General features: G+C 46.0%; 1 protein-coding gene across 1 annotated transcript in view; it reads right to left on the reverse strand.

Moving 5' to 3' along the window:
- ZNF592 (zinc finger protein 592) overlaps positions 1–9,595 on the reverse strand; it is a 40,293-nt gene extending 30,698 nt beyond the window's left edge. Inside the window, exon 1 of the mRNA XM_066635284.1 lies at positions 9,529–9,595. The gene's annotated coding sequence lies outside the window, so the exon portion shown is untranslated. The remainder of the gene's footprint in view (positions 1–9,528) is intronic.
- Positions 9,596–20,730: the final 11,135 nt, after the last annotated feature.

Raw genomic sequence — 20,730 nt, forward strand, 5'->3', positions numbered from 1 at the left:
CATTGTGCTGTATCCCCATTGATTAATCTAATAAATCAGAGCAACTGATATGGGGATCCTATGAAGTCAGCCATTGAGTTACTGGTCTGGCTGAGACCTACACAACTTTATTAACACCATGATAATATGGACCTCAGGCCATACTCTGGTAGTTCTTTTTGCACGTCTTGAATCTTCTGTCTCCATAGCTACTATACTATGAGACAGAACTTTACATAGGTTTCCAAATGTGGCCACAAGAGAAATTTATACAGCATATGATAAGCTTCCATATAGATTACTTAAACAAAGCCTTTCTTATAGGCTGTTCTGCATCTAACCCCTGGCTCCCTAGTAATATCACAGGCCAACACACATTTTGCTTCCTTAAACATTACACCAATTCCTGGGTATATTTGGGGTGCTGATTCCAAAAATGGCATCCGTTTTGCCCTATTATGTCTAGTTTTGGAGACATGACGTAGCCTCTTAAGTGAATGGTTCAAGCAGCTTCCTCATGAGGAAAGCTACACCATGGCTTCCTCATAAGGAAGCTACTTGAACCATTCACTAATGAGGCTATACTATATCTCCAAAACTAGACATAATAGGGCAAAAGGATGCCATTTTTGGAATCAGCACCCCAAATTCATATCAAACCACCATAAAGTTTGGGGAAAACTTTTCTGACCCTCAATTTTGTAGGCCTGTGTAGGTCCTTGCTGAAGTATGAGGATCACAACAGCCACTCCAAACAGAAATACTGAATTTATCAGAGGTTTATCAGAAGTTTCAGACATCACTTAGTCGTTTCAGTCTATTTAAACATTCATAAAACAGAGCTGTAAGTACTCAAGGGAGACAACAGGGTGACAGATTTGCTGTCTTTTCAAACACACCAGCAATTGTTCCTTGCGCATGAAACACTTATTGAAAAATCAAATAACCTCCTAGGGCTCCAGAATAAGACTTCTAACCTAGTACCTTGAGCCTAAACCTGTTTTTCTTGTTATTCTTCTATTTCCAAATGTATTTTTAAAATGGCATATTTTTCAAAACAGCAAATGATGTGTGCCATTCCCCAGTTTCTAAAAGTAGTTCAGTGACCTTCCTCCATCCCATCTGCTTCCACTGCTGGCTCCTTTGCTTCCTTTCCACTGGGCCTGATTGACAGACATGACCAATGCCTGCCAGCAAAAGATTTGTGAATCTTTTGATTTGTGAATCAAATCAAGATTTGTGAATCAAATCTTGGGGTATCTTTGAACAGGAAAAAGCACACCTTATCATTCTCAATTCACCATTTATTTGAAATGTATCGCATGGTTGCAGCACTAAATCCACAGAAAAATGGAGTGTGCAGATTAACTGTTTCCTATGTTCCCTGTGCCTTTTTTGGCTACAGGTGGAGCCTATTTAGCTGCATTAGTTCCATTCCGTGACTCGGTGTGATTAACAAAAACGCGTTGTGCTAAATTCCATAGAGTTACGCAAATACACTGCAGCCAGACACTTCCAGGTGGAAGGAAACTAAGGCAGCTGTTATCAATCCCCTCCGTACTCAGCCCTCCCCATTGCCAGCTGTCCCACTGAGCTTTTAAGAGTCTAGCCTTATGTGTTTCTACTCAGAAGTAAGCCCCATTGTAGTCAATGGGGCTTACTCCCAGGAAAGTGTGGAGAGGACTGTAGGCTAAATCACATGCTTTGCTTGCTCGGATAGCCTACACCATCTCAGTGGGGTGTGGGGTTGCTTGTGTCAGTGATTGCCTGCACAATGGGGGGGGGGGAATTTGGCAAACACTTCCTGGGTTTTTTAAAGCAATCCCCTCTGTTGCTACCACACCTGCCCATGTTTGTTTGTTTGTGTGTGTGTGTGTGTGTGTGTGTGTGTGTGAGAGAGAGAGAGAGAGAGAGAGAGAGAGAGATCTCCACCTTGCTGCATGTGTTCTGGCTACAGAAATTTTCTGCCCCTCTTCAGCCTCTTTGCTGGCTCAGGTGCTCCAGGAATGTTACTGTTCCTTGCAAGGGGAACCTCTTCCAGGGCTATTTCCCTGGGTGAGGCAGAGCCTTTCGGCAGTGTTTTGGGTTGCCTGGAAACAGAGCAAGATGCCAGTGCCAGGGCAAAGGAGGCAAAGGCATGTGACTTTCAGCACCCGCACCCCATTCGTGTTGAGACAAATCTGCAGATAAAAAAATCCGTGGATAAATAGGCTGCACCTGTACTTTGTATTTCGAAATGGCACTCTCACTACTGCAGGTTTGCATCAAAACAATGAGAATGTAAAAGAGAGAAGAAAAACAGACATACCCCAAAGAACCATATGAGTTCAACCATATGAGTATATCTTGTACCCTATGACGTAATTAGCAGCTGGGTAATATGTGTGGATTTTAACTCGGAGAATAGTAGTGGAGAAGACCTAACCTCCTCCTCTGTGTGCAATCCCAATCTGATTTGGAGCCTGTTATTAACTTTTAAAAAAAACACCAAAGCATGTGGTAGATCTTGATCTCACATCTCCTGCTTCATGCCAAGTTATACTGCCCATCCTCTCCAAAAGATTTAACAATGAATTTTATTTTTGAACTAATAAGCTATTCATGCAAATGTGCATAAAATATGCAAATCTAGAACTGTACACATTTAAGATAACTTCTGCCTCTGGCAAACCATTTATAACAATGCACTCATTTCTGAGTAGCATTGAGCATTTATCACCTATGTGAAAACTGAAGTGGCCCAGCAGTCACTTGAAAACATTCCAAAAACTGCTAAGAACTGCCCTTTCTAGACTTCATTTGGAAAGCTGCACAAATGGTAGTCAAGATGAGATGCACACCCAGCTATTATTATCCAGCATTTTCCTTGCAGGTTCAAATTATATAAATAATAAGACAATTTCATACAGCCATCTGGGGCATGATAATTGCCAATGCTGGTTATATCTTGGGCTTTTCAGGATTTGTTGCACAACCTGAGTTAACATAATCTAATCAGTGGATGAGGGCTGAAATGGGTTCATTTTTGCATTTTGCCATGATCAAACATGCCAATTTCCAAAATGAAAATGGTAGTAATCTCAGGAGGCTGCTATGAAGCTGAATGAGATATTCGGCTTATAACATTAACAATATAATCATAAATATCCTGCAAAGTCCACTAAGGTCAGATGTAAACACCCTCCCGCAAAGCCCCCCAAAACGAAAACAATTTTAGGCATATATGTTCATTCTGAAGAACCCATCTAATAATTTATCTTACAGACATAGGCTGCAATCCTAACCACACTTTCCTGAGAATAACCCCCACTGAACAAAATAGGACTTACTTCTGAGTAGACCAGTTAGGATTGTGCCCTTAACCACCTGTTTGCCTATGATGCTGTCTGCATTAAAGGCATCTTAATGCTACTGAAAAACAGTACCCTTAACAGCACAACCTTATGCATGTCTACCGAGAAGTTCAATTTATTTCAGTGGGTTCCCCCCCCCCCCAAATATGTATAGGATTGCAGCCAAAGCACAGGTAGAAGAAAAGTATCTGGGCTCCAGGTGATGTGGAGACACTGTGACAACTTTTACTCCAGCTGCAGCCATCTCCACTTGCACACACAGTCTGCAAATTTTTGCCATCAGAAACTAAGATGGTCAGAAGAATAGTACAGGGTAGTAGCAAAATGTGTCTAGAGGGTATGCCAAAGATGCTAAAAAAACCACCAAATGAAGGGCTGTATTTTGCTGATTAAGTATGCACATACTCCACCAGCAAAAGTTTGCGCAAGTTTAAAACAATCCAAAGAATACAGATACTGGCTGGACAAGTATTTGAATCCACTCTCCCCCGCCTAAAGTACTTCCTATCTATTTTAAAATCTAAACTCATAAGTAATTACTATCCTAACAGCACAATCCAATCTATGTCAACCTAGAAGTAAGCTCCACTGAATTAAAGGGGGGGGCATACTCTCAGGTAAGTATGTACAAGAGTGAGTAATGGAACAGAAGGCATATTCTTTCTCTTTTGCCTCAGTTTTCCTCTCCTCCCTGTCACATATCCTAAGTGCAACTGCAGAATGTAAATACCTTGAGGCAGGGACCTCCTGACATCACCATCTCTCAATTTACAAAATCACACAACCTTTGTTTTAAGATCTTTGAATCCCTTTTCCTAAAAGCCTGAATGGGTATACCTGCTCAGCTCCTACACCACCTTCTCCCCCTTTCCTGCTCCAACAGGACCCCTCTCCATACCATATCTTCTGCAGCCAAATGTAATTGGGCATCCAAGTGCACAGATTCATCTCCTCCTTTTGAGCAATTCCTGAAAAGAAACATCACACACTTTCTGAACTGCTGAGCCTTCCTCAGCCTATTGCAAAAAAAACATGCACACTGTCCAAAAGAGTGCGCACATGCACATTCCTTGACCAAGTCCTAGAGTATTGTTGTTCACCCCTCCTGTTGGAGAAACTATGCTTGACTCAGAGCCCAATCCTATTCACACTTTCCTGGGACTCATTGACCATAAAGGGATTTACTTCTGAGCAGACATGCATAGGATTGGGCTGTCAAGGAATTAAAAGTTTACAGTGAGGCAAGTCCTATGCATGTCTACTCAGAAGTAAGTCCCACTGTGTTCAGTGGAGATTACTCCCAGGAAAGTGTGTATAGGATTACAGTCAATATCATTTTCAGACATTATTGCTACTGACGTGAAACATTCCTTTTCTGCTCCTACCAAACTGATTGACCAATAAACTACTTTAAGACAATGTTTCAGTTGCACCATAAAGATGAACTGATCATAGGGGAAAAAAAGAAAGGAAAATTGCCACACCATATCCAATATGATATGATAACATTTTATCAGGAGATGGCAATGCCCTTAAAATGTGTACCCTGATTCCAAACATTTCATATGCCAATAAATCCTGCTAATTTCACCAGGATTTACTTCTGGGCAATTGTGTTTTAGGTTGGAGTTATTATTCTTTATGGCAGTTATTCTAGGTTCATTTTCACATACAGGCTATGGTCTAAAAGAATATAATGTAACAGTCTTGCTGAATTAAGCAGGACTGGGTCTCGTCTATGTCTGGATAGGAGACCACTTGAGAACCCCATGCACACTGCCTTGAGTTCCATGATGGAAGAAAAATGGTATGTAAGAATAAACAGCACAATCCTATGCATATTGACACATAAGAACAGCCCCATTGGATCAGGCCATAGGCCCACCTAGTCCAGCTTCCTGTATCTCACAGCGGCCCACCAAATGCCCCAGGGAGCACACCAGATAACAAGAGACCTGCATCCTGGTGCCCTCCCTTGCATCTGGCATTCTGACATAGCCTATTTCTAAAATCAGGAGGTTGCACATACACATCGTGGCTTGTAACCCATAATGGATTTTTCTTCCAGAAACTTGTCCAATCCCCTTTTAAAGGCATCCAGGCCAGATGCCATCACCACATCGTGCGGCAAGGAGTTCCACAGACCGACCACACGCTGAGTAAAGAAATATTTTCTTTTGTCTGTCCTAACCTTCCCAACACTCACTTTTAGTGGCTGTCCCCTGGTTCTGGTGTTCTGGTTCTGGTACTCAAAGGTACATTCCTGTACTGTATGTGTGAAATATCTTCCCATTTATATGTTTGTTTATGTATTTTAGTATTTCAATTAAAGTTGCATTTAAGGAAGAAAAAAGTTATGTGGGGCTTACTTTCAAGTAAATGTGTTTAGGATTGCAGCCTAATGCAGGTGAGCAAGTGCAGTGTGGTTGCCAAAATCAAAAGTTCCCAGTTCAAAACTGTGCTCCAGTGATTCTCAAACTGGTGGGTTGCGATCACCAGCCTGAGAACCCCTGCACTTTTCCCAGGAGGAAAGCAGTGGCGCGATCCCCAGGATTGTGCCACTGCGGAGGAAGGGGGGCTGTTTTTATAAGCTACTTGCTGCCGGGGTCTGGGAAGTGCGGGGAGCCCCACGGAGCCCTCTTTAGGGCCCCTGCAGCTTGCAGAATGTTCAAAAAAGATTGCAACCCACTTCTGGTTTAGCAATCATAACCTGGTAGCGGGTTGCAATCTTTTCTTAACATTCTACAAGCTGTGGGGAGCCCTACAGTGGGCTCCATGGGACTCCCCGCACCCCAGCAGCAAGTAAGTTTTGTAAAAAACAACCCCTTTTTCCCCACAGCAGTGCAATCCTGGGGATCACATCACTGCTGTCCAACCCACCCACAAAGACTTACCCTGCTTCTCGAACTCCCGGAGAGTTTGAGAACCAGTGCTATACTCAGTTCAGCCAGATGTTGTCTTGAAACAAGACATTATTTCTCAGCCTCAGCCCCCATCTGTAAGATGATGTAAAGCACCAGGTATCTAAAACCAGGGACTCTTGGTACAGGGCTCAGACCACCGATTTGCTGCATTACTAACAGTGCAATCCTATAATGTCTATACAGAAGACTTACTCCCAAGTAAGTGGGTGCAGGACTACAGCCTACATGAGTTACAGAGAAAAGGCCCAAGGGACCTTACAAGCCTTGGTGCTCCACAGCACCCCCTCTGACAGTGGAAGGCTGAGAAATCACAGCCAATCACTCTTGAGGAATCACATGGCCTAGAGAGCCAACAGGATTCGTGCAGGCCCTATATAAGAACTGTCTTTTGTGCTCCCTACTTAGAACTCCTTGTTTATAAGAGGAGATGCTAAGAAGACTAACTTCTGAGGCTATCAGCCTGTTGTTAACCATGTTATATGCCTCTGATCTTTGTAAAACCCAGTCTGCTATTGACCACATCCTTTGGATTCTCATTGGCCCATACTGGAATGTAAGTCTTGGCCTGTTTGACTATATGGTTCAGACTGTACTGGACCCTGAGGTATGGAAGTATTACTGACCTGTCTTACAGGGCTACAATATGGATGATATAGATTGTATGTGAAAAATTCTGAGCTCCCAATAAAATCAACTGGACTCTTTAGTACTGAATTGCAAATATTTCACAAGAGCCAACAGGTCTGTTTCCGAAGTATGAACACTGCATTACATGCTACAGTCGCTGCAAGGGTTAATATCCCTCAGGAAAATTTTCTGCCTGCTAATGCAAGTGTGCAGGCCACATAAATGGGGGTGATCCCTTAATGAGTTTGCTTGATCATGTCCCTGGCAGAAGGACTCACTATGACATGACCTCTATTCCTGTGGTGCGTGCCTGTGAATGTTACAAGTGGGGGAAGAAGGTTAGAAAACTCAAACATGAGCAAAAGATGGAAGGGAACAAGTTGAGATAGAGGAAGGAGAAAATGAAGATGATCGCTACATCAGGCAGTTCTGTTTATAGATATAGAATTCAGGGTCACAACTAGAATCCTTTGCTGAACTCTGACCAATCTCTGCAAGCTCTATAGCAGCTCTCCTCTACAAATTAGGTGATTTATCTTAATGTGTGCATAAAATGCATGCAAAGAACAACTGTGTATTTGCAAATGCATGTATTGTATACAAGTATGCATGCCAGGATTGACCGTGACACCCCACTATGCGTGTGCATATTATTTACACACACATGCTACATCCAGTTATGGAAAAGGCTTCAGGAGTCAACCTCGAGGCAAAATCTGGAGCCGGAGTCCCTGAGACAGTTCATGGCTGAACGCAGTCACATTCTGGCAACTCCTGCAACGCCGCTGGAACCAACCATATTGGCCTCTGCCTTTCCATTGGACCATTTCAGCGACGTGGAGAGTGGGGATTTGCTGCATGGGTAACAGCCTATCCTCCATACCTACTTTACCCAGGCTTCACGCACTGGAGAGGACACTCTGTTCCAGAACCACCATTCAGAGCGTGACACCATAGTCTTCCAAGACTGAAGGATGCCAACTGCAACACACACACAGGTCATGTCTCATTATCCACGGGGGAGGGGGGTTCTGTTCCAGAACCCCCAGTGGATTAAACAAAATCAGAAAAGAACTTTAAAGACCCACTTCCAGGTTTCTTGCTCCTCTACTGTCGCCCCAGAATGCATTGGTATAGACACTATACTGCATTCAGCTATTAGATGGGGTGAAGAATCTAATGGAATGAAATTATAATTTAACAGTGTGAAGGTAGGAAATGGGATTTCGGTGCTTTTTTCCTTGTTAAAAAGCATTTAAAGGTGGACCTTGGTATCAGTGGTGAGTCAAATCAGTGGATACCAAATCCATGGATACAGAAGTTCCACCTGTATGTGTACACACACACACACACACACACACACACACACACACACACACACGTGCTTTGGGTGTGCATATTATACACACACATACACACAGGTCCCACCTCTGTGTGTGTGAAGGGGGGGTTGGGTGTGCATATTATACACACACACACACACCTACACACACATATATACACACAGGTCCCACCTCTGTGTGTGTGAAGGGGGGGTTGGGTGTGCATATTATACACACACACAAGTCCCATCTCTCTGTGTGTGCGTATTATACACACACATATAAAATATGCACACACATATAGCAGCAGCAATCACATTTGTGTGTTGTTGCTACATAATCTTGAAAGCAGCTTCAGTTCTGTCCAGCAGGGAGGAACCAAGTGACCAAGGATACCCCCCACATCATCAAGTGGGCCCACAAAGAAAGGAGGCTGCAATCTTAAACACACTTTCCTGGGAGTAGGCTTCAGTGACTATAATGGGACTTACTTCTGAGTAGACAGGCATAGGATTGGACTGTGAGAATGGGATTCTGGCTACCTGGAGGACAAGGCAGCAGGGATGTGTGGTGGGTGGGAAGACAGGTGAGGCAGCGCCTCCCCACCGAAGTCCTTTGAAAAGTGCCACTGCCGTGTGAGGTGCTCAGCACCCTCAACCCACGCACACGGACTCCAGTGGGGAGGCTGTCTCACCAATCTTCCCACCCACATTATGCCTCTGCAAGGCAACATTTGTTGCCAGCATCCATGCCCTGGCTGGGCAACTGCTCCAGAGTTGCCCCTCTGGGGGGGGGGGCATCTGTCAGTGAAAGGACAAGTCTGCTTGCTCCCCTGTGCAGCATTGCCCCCTTCTTCAGCATGCCTTGGGGGGGTCCTTGTGCCCCAGCAGGGAGGGAGCTGGGTGGGCACTGCTGCCCGCCTTGCCCTGTGCAGGGCACCCCCGTCTCTGCCCTGCTGTGAGGGTGTGTGTGAGGGGAGGCGGGCATGCCTAGTGGGCGGGGAGGGCTCTGGGGAGCGCAGGGAGGTGGTCTCTGGCTGGCACCGCCGGGCTGACCCGCCTCCCTCTGCCCCGGCCCACGGGGGTGGCGGCGGGCAGGGCTGCGCTGTCTGGCTGGTCTGCCCAGGGGGCCACCGTCTGGGGGGGTGAGACAGTCCCTGGCAGGGGAGGGGGGAGGGACCCCGGGCTCTGCCAGCCCGTCTGGGCTCTTCCCCGGGCCCGTGCCAGGCAAGGAAGCCGGTGCCTGCCCCGGGCCCAGCGCTGAGGGGAGGGCTCGGCCCCGGGGAGGGCCCTCACCCGCCCCTCCCTCCGCGGCCGCACTTACCGACCCAGGCTGCTGCCGCCCTCACCACGGGCTCCGTCGCCGCCCGGGCCCGCACAGGCCTCACCCAGCGCCGGGCAGCGACCGCCTCAACATGGCGGCGCGGGCTGCGGGCGGGGCGAGGACGGGGCGGGGACTGCGAGGCCTGGCTGGGAGCCTGGCGGCGGCCTTCGACACTAAGGGAGGGACGGGCGGGGGTGGCCCGCAGGCGCCCTCAGGGCTGCGGGGCAGGAAGGGGAGGGAGACTGGCCCTGGCCCCCCACCGCGGCCCTTTCCCCTCAGGCCCCCCAGCCTGGTATTCAGTCGCCAGGGGGCCCTTGGGACCCTCCCCCGCAGTCCAGCAGCAACAACAACACACAGCAGCAACAACACACAAGAACACAACACGCAGCGAATCACAACATGCAGTACAACACACAGCAACAAGAACAGAGCTTGTAGCATAACTCACAGCACAACACAACACACAGCACAGCAACAACACAAAACAGACCGAGGCAACAAAAACACAGCACAAGTACACACAGCAACAGCACACACTACACAGCACAAGAACACACAATGACAACACAACACATAGCAGCAACAAAACAACACACACACACACAACAGCTTCACCTTTCTTAAAATCAAAAACTTGGTAACAAAACACCCAGCAGGCACTTAACGTTTATTAGGATGACTTTGGCTACAATCCTGTACAGATGGTTTCCTGGGGGAGGTTACAGTACAATCCTATGGATGTCTACTCAAGAGGTAAGTCCCATTGTGTTCAATGGGGCTTACTTCCAGGAAAGTGTGCATAGGATTGCAGCCTAAGGGCCCAATCCTATCCAACTTTTCAAAGCCAGAGCAGCCACAATGCAGCCAGTAGGAAAGGGAACATACATTCCCTTACCTTAGGGATGCCTCCATGACTGCTCCCCTACAGCAAGGTGCAGTGCATGCCCAGTTGGCACAGCTGCATTGGTGCTGGAAAGTTGGATAGAATTGGGCCCTAGAATAGTTGCCACTGAACACAGTGGGACTTACTTCTGAGTAGACATGGGTAGGTTTGTGCTGCTTGTGTATTATAGTTTTTGTTGGTCGCCTTGGGTGACCACATTATGGGGAAAAATTTGAGGTATAAATATATTAAAACTATGGGTATGTAATAGGAATTTGCCTGCAAACCAGTTGTAAATATGGAAATTGGAGAATAAGAGAATGTTTGGTTTTGCTTGGAACATGGAGGCAGAGCTCAATGGAGAGGACTCAGGACCTAATCCCAATCCTATCCAATTTTCCAGCACCAATGCAGTTGCAATACAGCTCCAAGGTAAGGAATGAAATGTTCCTTTACCTTGAGGAGGCACCCCTCCGTGACTGCCCCCCACCACAGATGCAGCATATACCCCATTGGCAAGGCTGCATTGATGCTGGAAAGTTGGATAGAATTGGGCCCAAAGATTGGTTAACTTTAGGGGTAGCCCATTCCTAATGCTGGGCAGTGCCAGCGGCCTGCACGCTGCTCCAGCAACATCCATAAGGTTCAATGCAGCTGCCGGGAGGGGAAAGGAGCAGGCAGAGAGGCCAGCACCAGTCGATGCTGGATGTCAGCGCTGGTCAGAGGGTTGTCTGTGGTAAGTTCCCCTCCAAACTGTGGGGAGGCATTCCTGGGAGAGGGGAGGGCTGCTGAGGGAAGGGGGTAGAACAGGGCAGGGAGAGGGTTGGGGGGGGCGGCTTAGGCCCAGGAGGGGGGCAGGGAAGGCAGAACCTGCCACTGGATTCTATCCCCCTCTTGGGCCTCCGAGCCCAACGCAGGTCTTTTCAGTTCTGTACCAGCTAAATAGCTGGCACAGATCTGGGTGGACCCATAGGGGCTGCTGGGGCCCTACAAAGGGTAGGGGAACCAGTTCCCTTGCCCCAAGGAAACCTCTGGTGGTTTTCTTGGTCCTGCAAAATACAGCAGCAGCTGTTTCGGTGTTGCTGTACTGCAGGGAAAAAGCTCAAATAGGATTGGGCTGTCAGTCTTTGGAAGCTGAAACCCAAAAAGCAGGTCTAATATCCCTTGTCAATTATGTTGGTAGCTGGTCAAGTTGTATAAATTTCGTACTATATGCTAACTACAACTCAAATACAGTAGTGCTTACAAAGTAGCTACTCATCCAAGTCAAAATAAATCCAAGTCAAAAGGACACCTTTTATTTACATTTAGGACATCTTTTAACTGATCAAATTGCCAGCTGATAAAAATACTTCATAATAATAATAACCAATTAAATTAGTGAAGCATGGAGACTGGTTGTACATTATATGATGACATTTGCAAGCTGATGCAGCTGCCATTTCATTGTTGAGCGTATCCACACGTCAAAATACTTAATATTTGTACAGTGCTGTCTGAATGTGCAAAGTTCTTCAAAACAACCCTGTGAGCTGTTATCTCCATATTGCAAAGAAGTACAATTACTGCAAACAGTTGCGTTAGAGGCTGAAAGGGAAATGTTTGCCAAAGGCCATCTAGTCAGTTCATGGCAAGATTCAAATCAGAGAAGCCTTGATTCACAACTTATCTACTATGCTTCACAGGCTGCAATCCTATGCACACTTTCCTGGGAGTAAGCCCCATTGACTAAAATGGGACTTACTTCTGAGTAGGCATGCATGGGATTGGGCTCAAAATCTCTCACCAATTCAGTATTGCTTTGCCAAGTCTGATATAACTTTGTTCACAGATATGTATTCTCACTGTTCACCACCAGATCACTCATATACTCCCTTGTCAGATTAATGCCCTAATAAGAGGGGTTACCTCTCTGCAGAATCTGGATACTCAGTTACCAGTCAGGAGCTGGGTCTAGGCATGCAAAGAGATAAGAACATAAGAACAGCCCCACTGGATCAGGCCATAGGCCCATCTAGTCCAGCTTCCTGTATCTCACAGCGGCCCACCAAATGCCCCAGGGAGCACACCAGATAACAAGAGACCTCATCCTGGTGCCCTCCCTTGCATCTGGCATTCTGACATAACCCATTTCTAAAATCAGGAGGTTGCGCATACACATCATGGCTTGTACCCCATAATGGATTTTTCCTCCAGAAACTTGTCCAATCCCCTTTTAAAGGCGTCTAGGCTAGACGCCAGCACCACATCCTGTGGCAAGGAGTTCCACAGACCGACCACGCGCTGAGTAAAGAAAAATTTTCTTTTGTCTGTCCTAACCCGCCCAACACTCAATTTTAGTGGATGTCCCCTGGTTCTGGTATTATGTGAGAGTGTAAAGAGCATCTCCCTATCCACTCTGTCCATCCCCTGCATAATTTTGTATGTCTCCATCATGTCCCCCCTCAGGCGTCTCTTTTCTAGGCTGAAGAGGCCTAAACGCCGTAGCCTTTCCTCATAAGGAAGGTGCCCCAGCCCCGAAATCATCTTAGTCGCTCTCTTTTGCACCTTTTCCATTTCCACTATGTCTTTTTTGAGATGCGGCGACCAGAACTGGACACAATACTCCAGGTGTGGCCTTACCATAGATTTGTACAACGGCATTATAATACTAGCCGTTTTGTTCTCAATACCCTTCCTAATGATCCCAAGCATAGAATTGGCCTTCTTCACTGCCGCCGCACATTGGGTCGACACCTTCATCGACCTCTCCACCACCACCCCAAGATCTCTCTCCTGAACTGTCACAGACAGCTCAGAACCCATCAGCCTGTATCTAAAGTTTTGATTTTTTGCCCCAATGTGCATGACTTTACACTTACTGACATTGAAGCGCATCTGCCATTTTGCTGCCCATTCTGCCAGTCTGGAGAGATCCTTCTGGAGCTCCTCACAATCACTTCTGGTCTTTACCACTCGGAAAAGTTTGGTGTCGTCTGCAAACTTAGCCACTTCACTGCTCAACCCTGTCTCCAGGTCATTTATGAAGAGGTTGAAAAGCACCGGTCCCAGGACAGATCCTTGGGGCACACCGCTTTTCACCTCTCTCCATTGTGAAAATTGCCCATTGACACCCACTCTCTGCTTCCTGGCCTCCAACCAGTTCTCAATCCACAAGAGGACCTGTCCTCTAATTCCCTGACTGTGGAGTTTTTTCAGTAGCCTTTGGTGAGGGACCGTGTCAAACGCCTTCTGAAAGTCCAGATATATAATGTCCACGGGTTGTCCCACATCCACATGCCTGTTGACCTTTTCAAAGAATTATATAAGGTTCGTGAGGCAAGATTTACCCTTACAGAAGCCATGCTGACTCTCCCTCAGCAAGGCCTGTTCGTCTATGTGTTTTGAGATCCTATCTTTGATGAGGCATTCCACCATCTTACCCGGTATGGATGTTAGGCTGACCGGCCTATAGTTTCCCGGGTCCCCCCTCTTTCCCTTTTTAAAAATAGGCGTGACATTTGCTATCCTCCAATCTTCTGGCACCGTGGCCGTTTTGAGGGACAAGTTGCATACCTTAGTCAAGAGGTCTGCAACTTCATTCTTCAATTCCTTAATAACTCTTGGGTGGATGCCATCAGGGCCCGGTGACTTATTGATCTTTAATTTATCAATGAGGTCTGAAACATCTTCTCTTTTAACCTCTATCTGACTTAACTCCTCGGTCAGGAGGGGCCGTTCGGGCAGCGGTATCTGCCCGAGGTCTTCTGCCGTGAAGACAGATGCAAAGAACTCATTTAATTTCTCTGCCATCTCTAAGTCTCCTTTTATCTCCCCTTTCCCTCCCTCACCATCCAGAGGGCCAACCGCTTCTCTGGCGGGTTTCCTGCTTCTAACATATTTGAAGAAGCTTTTATTATTCCCCTTAATGTTGCTGGCCATGCGTTCCTCATAGTCTCGCTTGGCCTCCAGTATCACCTTCTTACATTTCTTTTGCCACAGTTTATGTTCCTTTTTATTCTCCTCATTAGGGCAAGACTTCCATTTACGGAAGGAAGCTTCCTTACCCTTCACAGCCTCTCTAACTTGGCTGGTTAGCCATGCGGGCACCCTCCTGGATTTAGTGGAACCCTTCTTTCTTTGCGGTATACACCTCTGCTGGGCCTCTATTACTGTTGTTTTAAGCAGCCTCCATGCACTCTGGAGATAGCCCGGAGGCTGCTCCAAAATCTTTCATAAAAATAAGTAATCAATAATCTAAACCCAAGGTCCATGAGCAAAGTCAAAGTCCAGGCAAAGCAGTGCAAAATAAGAAGCAGGAAAGAGAAATAGGCAGGAACATGGGGCTGCAACAACTGTTTGGCTAGTCTGACAGCATGCTTTGTTTTTCTTTCTTATGTACGGCTTCGAAGAGACTGGATGAAGCACAAAGTTGCCATAGCGCACTCCAAGTGCAGGTTGTGGTTGAGCAGAATTGGATGTGATTCCTGACTTGGGGCCCAATTCTATCCAACTTTTCAGCACTGATGTAGCTATGCCAAGAGGGTGTGGCTGCATCCAATAGTGGAGAGGAAGTCACAGAGGCCTCCTCAAGGTAAGGGAACAAATGTTCCCTTACCTGGGGCTTATTTACAGCTTCATCAGCACTGGAAAGTTGAATAGGATTGGGCCCTAATTCACATGCATGATTCTAGAGCAGGGGTGTGCAAACATTTTGGCTGGAGGGCCACATCATCTCTCTGACACTGTGTCAGGAGCTGGGGGGGGGAGAGAAGAATTAATTTACATCTAAAATTTGAATAAATTTACAAAAATGAATATATTAGAGATGGAACTTATATGAATGAATGAAGGTCTTGCAATAGCTCAAGGCCTATAAAAGGCCTTGCACAAAGCAAGGCCAGCCTTTCCTTCACTGCCACTGCTGCATCACAGATGTGAAACAGAAAGTAGTGGAGGGAGCCCTTGTCCCACAGCTCACGTGAGAGAGCAAACAGTCGTCCTTATGCTGAGAGCAGTTGCACTGGGCCCGCACAAGCTCCAGCAAGACTCCAGAGGGCCAGAGACTCATTGGAGACTGGGGGCTCCCCACAGGCCTGATTAGGAGTCCCCGAGGGCTGCAAGTGGCCTCCTGGCTGGGGTTTGGGCACCCCTGTTCTAGAGCCATCCTCCTAGCACTTCAGGCAGTGTGCTGAGTGCTGTTCCCCTTACCCAGTGACATGCATGCCACTGCTCTTTTCTCCCTGGATTCAAAAAAGGAAGGGACTGGAGTAGAAGAGGAAGTATAGAGGGGATTAAAGTGGGGGACCTAGAATGTCTCCTCTACAACACCTCCTTCTTTGTTCTGCTCCCCACTTCTCAAATCCAGGAAGTAGGAAGAGCAGTAGAAGCGGCCAGAAGAATAGAGGTGGACCTTGCCTGCCTATCTGCTGCCTGAGGAAATCCCCTCAGTTGGCCTCACTGATAGAACGACCCTACATCTTTCATTCACAAGGACTATGATGATTTCATACTCTGACATTCCATAGATGAAAATTGGAAAAAGTTGGTCACACACTTATTCTCATTCCAAGGATCATTTTGCAAGATCAGTCATTCTATAGTGATCTTGTTAACCCATTTCTGCCCAGCCCACAGGTGTACGTTTTTGATCCCTGTTGCATATATACAACGTTGGGTAGAAGTGACTTTTAAAGGCTATTCACTGCTTGCTTGTATAGGCCATACTCATTTATTCTACCATTCACAGCCCTCCACTGATTTAAAAACTAAAAGGAGGATTGTTCTCTTGGTTTATACCTGAAAACATATTGTGTATTCCCCAAAATTTATTGCAGGATTTCTATCTTGCTTTTCCATTTCTTAAGTGGCCCACGAAGCTGCTTACAATAATTAAAATATACTGCGTATGAATACAACCACACCTCAGATAGCACAGCTTCCTCTAGCATCAGTTTGTTTCAGCACTCTTTGTCCCAGTGTGATTGATACCCAACCCCTGGGGGCTGGGGGATAAGAATAGGCCCTTAGTTTAGCTGTACTTGTCCTAAGAGGCGACTAAACAGCCGGGTAGATGGGACTCATTAGCCTGGGAAGGCAGCTCATCTGAGAGAAGGAAAACTCTGATCCCAAACCTCCACTGCCTTGTGGCTACATCCAGTTATGGAAAAGGCTTCAGGAGTCGGAGTCCCTGAGGCAGTTCATGGCTAAGCACAGTCATGTTCTAGCAACTCCTGCGACACCACTGGAACCAACTGTATTGGCTTTTCCATTGGACCATTTCAGTGACATGGAAAGGGGGGATTTGCTGCATGGGTAACAGTCTATCCTCCATATCTACTTTACCCAGGTTTCGCACACTGGAGAGGGCACTCTGTTCCAGGACCACTATTCAGAGCACGATACCATAGTCTTCCAAGACTGAAGGATGCCAACAAGATTGATACCCTTTCTACTCAATGGGAACAGTGCATTTTGGGCCAGCTAGCACTTGTTTCCTGCTTATTAAATCAATGGGGTCTCCAATAGCATGTAGTGCTTGACTTTCAGGGAGCATGCTCCCCTGTGCTGTACAATAATAAAACTCCCAACTTAAAATCCAACCCCTTGAATGAATAACTGAATTGAGAAGTCAGTATAATTTTGAGAGGAACATAAGCCTGGGAATACCGGGTGCTGTAGGCTTATACCATAGTCTTTCGAGACTGAAGGTTGCCAACCACCAACCAAAAAACAACATGGCACATGGGGGTACTAATTAAGTGAATGTTCATTCAAACCCATGAGGACGCCAGTGAGCCTCTAGTGGGAGGGAATTCCAGAGCGTAGGGGCTATAATCTTTGATGTGTTCTCCCCCCTGAATCTCAGGAGTGGGACCGCTGAGTAGATGTTGAGCACAGTGGCTGGGCATAGGGGGAAGAAACGGGTGCTTCCTCCAGGTAACCTGGTCCCAGACCACTAAGGGCTTTAAATGTTATAACCTTTAACTAATCTTGGAAGCAAACTGATCACCAATGCAGATGGTACAGAATAGGGACTGGGTTTCTAGTTCGAACTCATGATGCAGTGTTTTGTACCAGTTTTAGTTTCCAATACATTGAATATATTCTCAACTGTTCGAAACTGTACCTTGGCAGCTGCAGGATTTTAAAAGGTAGGCTGTGCGCGGCACGATACCTAATTATTCATTTGTGTGTCTGTGCAGTAATAGGTGAGATGCATCATCCCAGTTACTGAGGAATGTAACTCCTAGAGACCCTAGTGAAGGAGCTGAAGCTCTGGAGAATGATAATGCTAGCAGTTTACACTATTTACATTTTAATAAGGCATTCTCAAAACGGCAAATGTAGGGGCAGTGATTTTCCTGGGAATAGATACCAGAAACTGAAGGCGGCAGTCCCTGGTAAACAGGGAAAGTTGGAGTGTCTTTTCTATTCCAGAAAGCTTTTTCAAATCTGCTGTTTTCAGTGAGTTTTCACAGCAGCCATTTTGTATTTTCCCCTGGCTTTATGATGCTATTATTCTTTTGTCTTCTGAGCTGTTTTGTATTTTTAAAACAGGGTGTTTTTTTTTTTTTAAAAGTCTGAACTCATTTGGTTTAATATTAGAAATAAATATGTGGATTTGCAAGAACAGGTTCAAAAATCATATGACTGTAGATATTAGAAGACTGTATATTGCTCACCTATTGAAAACAGTTGAGGCACATAAATACTCTGTGTGCCTCATCTCTGCTGGGTATGAGGAGACTAACAGCACAATCCTATCTACTTAGAAGTTAGTCCCAATGTATTCGATGGGGCTTACTCCTAGAAAAGTGTATGATATAAGATTGCAGCCTTGGCAGTGTCATCAGTAGGGTTTGCATCACGGTGCATCTCCCGGTGCAGGAGACCAGTGTGTCACCCCCATGATGGATCTTCTCCCATGCAGGAGTGTGAAATGTGGTAAGTGGGGTGTCTTTAGGACTCCCTCCCTGCTGTTTAGATGCAAATAGCAGAGGGCCCCTGCACCTGCTGTTTTTAGATGGCAGAAAACCATAAACTGAAAGCCAATGGAAATTTTTTCCTACTAAAAATAGCATGAGGGGGCTCTGATCAGGATCAAAACCAAGGGTGGTGGCACAGTACTAAGGTTGTTCCCCCCCATCTCCCACCATGGTTTTGCCAAGTTTTGCTGGCACTTGCTATGTACATAAAACTGCCCTCCCCATTGAGCAGTTAGATGCTTGGACCCTAAGAGGCTTCAACTGTTCTCTTGAATGATTAGCTAGTAAAGTAATGACTAACCAGCATTCAGGATAGCAAACTTGTGACTATAGGAACATATGAAGCTTCCATTTATTGAATCCCTCAAGATCAGTATTTGCTCTGGTGGACACCAATTCTCACTTAAGACGGGGTCTTTTGCCCTTGTGGAAGATGCTAGGCATTGGGTTTGTAACTTCTTGAACATAATACAGGTGCACCACTGCTGACCTACATCCCTTCCCCAGCAATGTCTGGTGGGGTGTGTGTGGAAGTGCTAAGGATTGACCAGAGAGTTTTTCCTTGCTGGTTTTTTTGTTTTTAGATCTGTCTTTGGGTGCTTCCAAACTGAAGGTTTTGCAAGTCATGTCTGATTCATCAATGTGCACCCACAGATCCACATCCCAAAGGTGTGGGGATCAGCCACATACCAAAGTCATTTGGTGCCCTGGGCCCATAAATTTTTGGCACCCCCATAACAAAATTATTTTCAGTAAATAGTCATGAATAACAATTATGGCCAGAGAAGAAGTACAGACAGTGAACATTTTCTTTTAGTGTGTGTGTGTACACTAACTTTGTAAGTTTGTATATTTATATTTGTATAGTCATATATAACTTTGTACTTATAAATGTACAAATTGACATGCTTCTCTTGCAGGCGGCTGCAGCCTGTGCTAACCAAATCGTGCTGTATCCAGGGTCACCCCGGCCACTGCCACCTTGGTGTGGCCTCTCAGCTCTCCAGGCTCTCATGCAGCTTGGCAACTGGGGCTGGCCCCTGCAACCACTCTCTTTGTACCCCACTGGTGAGTACTGGATGCTGCTCCTAGTGTAAGTGAGTGGGCAAAGGGTTGGACTTGATGTTGCTTGAGCTTCTTTCCAACTGTGTTATTCTTTGAGAAGGAAGATGCTAGCACGGAAAGGTAGGAATGTATATGGAAAAATCACCTGGTTACGTGTGAATCTTTGCATAGCAAGCAAAGCTTGTGTCTTTGGTGTCAAATCATGGAGAAAATGTTCTTACTTTTCTAAATCCCTGTTAGATTGCAGTTATTTATTTGTGAATCCACGCAATGGCTTCACTGGTTGTTGCTTGCCTCTGCGTTTATTCCTGGCCATTTGTTTCCAGGCTTGTTACACAAGGCAATCATTGCCCAGGGCCCAGTGGTGTAGCTAATGATTGTGTAGCCAGGTACCAAGCTCAAAATGTTGCCCCGGAAATAATGTCACAACTGGAAGTGACATCACACCTGGACTTTTTCAAAAGTGAAAAGGCATCTATCTGCTATCTGGGGTCAAAGAAGATTTGTAGCCCCCCCACCCCCAGACAAAATCAAATTAAGTAAATAAATAAATAAAAAGTGTGCTCCTGATAGATTCAAGACACTATATTGGGGTGAAGAGGGATGGTTATTCTTCTCTTGCTAAATATAAGAGGGGCACCTCTTGAACAACAATCAGTCTCATAGGTCAGTTTTGAGTTAAGGAAATCCACTTTTTGTTCTACGAGGCGATTGTGTTTTCATTTGGTCACTAGTGTCAAACTCAGCTTGTTGCCCCCCCTAAAGCTTGATGCCCAGTGCAACTGCTACCCCCTGCACCCCCTTAGCTATGCCACTGCCAGGGCCCCTCCAAACTTAGATTCCTGTTTTCCTGTTTTCTTCTCCTTGACTTTTCAGCATAACAATTAGTAATAATTACTTTTACTCCATTCAGTGCTGTAGTAATGCTCCCCCCTTCAAATGTCAGCAATGCATTGTAGTTCTCTGAATGCTGGAAAAATGCTCAAAGGCCCCCGAACACGCATGTACAATATCTTAATCTGAAGTAAGAGCCAGTCAGCGTCTAGGCCAGGTGTCTCCAAACCCTGGGCAAGGGGCCAAATGTGGCCCGAATGTGAGCCTCTATCTGGCCTGTGGCCAACCTCTGGTCCCCTGAGAGCTTCTGGACCAGATGACCAAACACGACTGGAGCTGTGCTTATGGAGTGGGGGAATGGGGGTCTATTTAAGTGTGTGCTTTTTTTCTGTGATAGGTGTTGGTGCTTGGAGAAATCCTGGAAATTTGAGCCAATTTATTCATTCATCTAAG

Source organism: Tiliqua scincoides, chromosome 8, assembly GCF_035046505.1.
Source record: "Tiliqua scincoides isolate rTilSci1 chromosome 8, rTilSci1.hap2, whole genome shotgun sequence".
Lineage (NCBI taxonomy): Eukaryota > Metazoa > Chordata > Lepidosauria > Squamata > Scincidae > Tiliqua > Tiliqua scincoides.